Source organism: Alosa pseudoharengus, unplaced genomic scaffold (assembly GCF_046254945.1).
Source record: "Alosa pseudoharengus isolate Yale_2024_CS ecotype anadromous, Long Island Sound unplaced genomic scaffold, YU_APseudo_1.1 YU_APseudo_1.1_scf_10, whole genome shotgun sequence".
Lineage (NCBI taxonomy): Eukaryota > Metazoa > Chordata > Actinopteri > Clupeiformes > Clupeidae > Alosa > Alosa pseudoharengus.
In genome coordinates, this window is record NW_027468565.1 from 28,878,524 (window position 1) to 28,883,523 (window position 5,000).

A 5,000-nucleotide genomic window follows, 5' to 3' on the forward strand; every position below is an offset into this window, starting at 1 on the left:
CACACACACACCCCCACACACACACACACACACACACACATACACTCTCTCTCTCCCTCTCTTTCTCTCTCTGTATTGCTTCTTCCCACACACCGTATCTACTTTGCAAATGTATCTGAATGTATCTAAAGGTAAATATTTTAACATAAATGATGGCTTTCTTTTTCAACACAGTTTTCTTGCAAATATTTAACATCAGAAGCTTTGAGTAACTTAATACAAAATCTACATAAAACCTTTACCTGTATGATAATTGGATAGAAAATCCTCATTTACCTCTGGACTAGAATGAGATGAGACAGCGCTATGGTCCCAAGTAGCATCATTAGATTTACACTGTCTGTTCTACATGTGTGATGTGTCTGAAATAATGCAAAACAAATGTCCCACTGGAACACTTTCTGGCCTTTAAATAAACCCAAACTTGTCCAGGCATAGAACAATACCAGTGTCCCTCAGAGAGGTCCTTTAAAACCAATGGGAGTATAATGTGGTAGAGAATCATGCCTTGTGTTGGTCCAACCATAGCAATCCCTGTCTCTGCTCCCTGTCCACTGGCCGCTATTCTTAGAGTTAATTGTTGCTCCTCAGAACTAGTCTCCACTTGTGCTGGGCCCCTCTGGTCAGGACTACTCATTCTCCGTAGTCAGTTCTGTCCCGTGTAGACATGTCTGTAAGTGTAAGTGTGTATGTCTGTTGTACATGTGACAAAATGTGACATGTGACTGTACGTGTGTGTGTGTCTATTGTGCATTTGACAATTCTTTTTTGAGTATTTTTGAGTATCTTTGAGTATAAATGTATCTTATAGCCATGTTATAATCATGTTATGAAGTATTTTCTCTTGTCAGCTCACTGTCTGCTTCCATGTCACAACCATTGGAAAACCAGCTTTTAGCCAGTTCTGTAAATATCAGGGACATTCTTGAATGGTTGAAAAAACTCCCTGCCAGCTGTGTCCAGGCATTTTTATCTCTGTGTGTGTGTGTGTGTGTGTGTTTGTTTGTTTGCGTGTGTGTGTGTGTGTGTGTGTGTGTGTGTGTGTGTGTGTGTGTGTGTGACGTGGGGTAGTTTGTGTTTATTTCCCCTTCATGGTCTTGTGTGGATATTTCAGGTCAAGTCAATAAAGATGCTGACTTGGCAACAACAGCATACATATCACTGTATTTATGCTTGTAGTATTAGGCATTCTATTCTGTTCTATTCTATTCTACTCTACTCTACTCTACTCTACTCTACTCTACTCTACTCTACTCTACTCTACTCAACTCAACTCTATTCTATTCTATTCTATTCTGTTCTGTTCTGTTCTGTTCTGTTCTGTTCTACTCTATTCTATTCTATTCTATTCTATTCTATTCTATTCCAGAGCTATTCTGCTTTGTTCTATTACATGCTACTCTGTTCTTTTCTATTCTGTTCTGTTCTACTCTATTCTATTTTCTCATTTTCTTTTCTATTCTGTTCTGTTCTGTTCTGTTTTATTGTATTCTACTATAACTTTGCTTCATCTCCCTATGTTTCTTCACCGTAGGCATCATTGCCATTACATGATGACATTTACAAGTCTAGTGTAATAAATTGAACTCTAAAATTGGCCCCTGACTTCAAAGCTTGACCCCACTTCTTTGACCCTATCATATGAAGGGCATGCTGGGGCTGCCTGTGGAATCTGAGGGTGGTTGGGAGCAAAGATTCTAGAGTGCTGAAGTTGGGAGGGTCGGCGCTGGTGATGATGAGTGTGTGTGTGTGTGTGTGTGTGTGTGTGTGTGTGTGTGTGTGTGTGTATGTGTGTGTGTGTGTGTGTGTCTGTGTGTGTGTGTGTGTGTGTGTGTGTACTTACATTGCCCTGTTACTGTTGTACAGTTTTGTGTGTTTTAGGGGATATTTGGGCCTTGAGGACATACTGTTGAATGTGTTTGAGGAGATGCTTGTGCCATGATGTCAGCTAGCTGCTCATTATTGGGGTTATAGCATCAGATCTCATCCCAGTGTGGTTCTCATTTTTTCAATTATGGGCCCAATGAGATCATGATGCTTACAGAGGAGCCTGTGTGTGTGTGTCTGTGTGTGTGTGTGTGTGTTTGCTATCTGAGCAAGATCAAGTACTGTACATATGTCTCTCTCTCTCCCATTTGCTTTCCTGCTCCCTGTTTTACTTTCCCCGCATCTAACACTCTATTCCTCCTTACTTTTCTCTTTGACTTTCCCATTCTATCTCTCTCCCTCTCCCTCTCTATCTTCTTCCCTCACTTTCCCTCTCCCTCTCCCCCCTCTCTCTCTCTCATCCTCCCTCACTTTCCCTCTCCCTCTCCTGCTCTCTCTCTCCCTCTCTCTCTCACTTTTCCTCCCTCACTTTCCCTCTCCCTCTCTCTCTCTTCCTCCCTCACATTCCCTCTCCCCCTCCCTCTCCCTCTCTCTCTCTCTCTCTCTCTCTTTCTCTTCCTCCCTCACTTTCCCTCTCCCTCTCTCTCTCTTCCTCCCTCACATTCCCTCTCCCTCTCTCTCTCTCTCTCTCTCTCTCTCTCTCTCTCTCTCTCTCTTTCTCTTCCTCCCTCACTCCCCCCCCCTCTCTTCCTTCCTTTCTCAGTTTGTTCATTGCTGCCTCAGTACCCGGGGGGTTGGTCCAAGGCCTTTTCACACACACTCTACTGCTGGGCTTAATGACTAGAGAATCTGACAGGTTGGACTGAGCCGCCAGATTGTGTTTGAGGCTGTCAGAGAGGATCACTCAGAGGTGAAGCCATTCCTGTCAATGTGCCTTCATCAGTATTGTAATGCTGTAATGGTGTCATCACATTGTATAACCGTCACTTCAACAGGTGTGTGTGTGTGTGTGTGTGTGTGTGTGTGTGTGTGTGTGTGTGTGTGTGTGTGTGTGAAAGAGAGAGAGAGGGAGAGAGAGAGAGAGAGTGTGTGTGTGTGTATGCATGTGGTATGTCAAAGAATGTGAGAGTCTTGATGTTTCTTCATGTGCATGTTTGCATGTGTGTATGTGTGTAAAGGTGTGTTTCTCTAGATGCATTCTACGAATGCCCAGATATGCTCGGCCTATTAGGATCTGCCTGTCTAGGGATGAACGGCCCCCACAAAATACATTCTGTTCTCTTGTCAAGTCAAAGCCCCCAATTACACCACTGTTCTGATTCTGCCCCTCCTCTTCCTAAATCCTTCCCTGTGTGTCTTCCCCTTCTCTCCTGCAATCTATTAAGGCCATGTCTCTCTTTCTTCTCCTCTTACTCTCTCTCTCCTTCTCTTTTCTCTCTCTCTCTCTCTGTCTTCTTTAATCTCTTCCCTCTCCATGATGCTGGCGGTATCTGTGGCTTTAAGGCAGTAATCCCCGTGCTTATGATTAATGGTGAGATGAGCGGAGATGCCTTCTTGCTGAGGGAGATCCCAGAGGGCCTTGGTGGATATGGAGTAGCCCAAGGAGCACAGTTAAGCTCGGAAGGTCCACTCAGTTGTGTATGGGTCTTTATCAGTATCACATGTTTACCACTGTGTTTGTCAAGTAGATATTTTTCATTATATTTTAAGTATATTTTATATAGTTAAGTATGTCATGTGGATTGTCATCAGAGTGGCTATGAAATATCCGGCATTACCGTGATTATGCAGATTATTTAAGAAGAAACCCTACGTTTTCACATAGAGCTCACATACCTTCCCCCAGAGTGTAGCGCTGTAGCTGCCTAGCTGTGTTACTGTAACTGCTGGCTGTAACAACTCAAGCGAGGTGAAACCGATTGTTTTCATTTTTTTTCGTATTGTCGTGGCAGATATTCAGACTCGGGCCAGAAATGAAGTCCAAACATCTTGCCTACAACGTAACAAAAATACACCATTATAAGTGCTGAAGTCAAAAACTTGTCCCAAAAAGAAGGTGCAAACGTCCGGCACAGTTCTGTGCAAAAATTCCTTTAATGACTACATAGCGCAAAGCCTGAGTGGATCGCACAATCGCACTCCCGAACAAAGGTAGAACTCTCTTACTTATACCCCTCCAAAATGCTGACACAACACTACCCTGAACAAACTTTTCACCTTAAGTTTATGGAAAGTTCAAGGGTGTACAGTATAGAGTGATCACAGGTCATACATTGTGCATGGGTTAAATATCGTTCGCCCCCCTGCACTCTCCTACTGGTTGTTATGAGTAGAGCTCGCCCTGTGTACGCGTTATCTTGCAGCTTCAAGGCCGACTTTGGTTTCTTCAAAAGGCTTAGGCTAAGGCAGCATGAGACACAGTGCAACAAAATGAGACACAGGGCAGCAAACAGAGACATAGGGATACAGAGCGCACGTAGGGGGAATTCTGGTAGAATAGCTTCAGTATGTTAATAGTATTAGTTAAACTTGTTATTTAAAATGTTATAAAAGTATTATGGTTAGGAATAACTTCAGTGTATTACTTGATTATGATTAAGGTTATATGAATACATGCTTTACAGTCTCAAACTCGTTCTCTCATCATGATGTCTACAACCCATAGGATAATTTTATACAACAGTATACCGACAGTACTCTGTGACCTCAAGAAATGGAGATCTATGTGAAAAAACTCTCAAATTTCTCCTTTAACTTGAACAGAGATATATAATGTGTATCTTATTGTCTGGAAAGAAGTGGAAAAGGTCCATAGACACACTACAGGTAGCCTAGAAATCTAGACGCACCCTAGCGGCAGCAAATTACATTTGCTTCCAGGGGTAATCTAGCAACTCTCCGTTGGCTTGTGAGCTCGAAAAATTAAACTTCTATCAGGCCAATCCAATCGTGTATAGAGTCGTTAGGTGGGCTTAACATAATGATTGATGGCAGAGTTGCAACGGTTTGGCTTGAATTCCTTGCTACTTGAAAACAAAGAAGATGGATGTTGCTGTTGGCCAACAGTGTGACACGAGTTAAGCTTGTTTTAAAATGGCAAAAGTTTGAACTAGCCAACTAGCTCCGCTGGTGGGAAAACGCATAGGACTCAGCGCTGTCCTATTGCGTGCAGA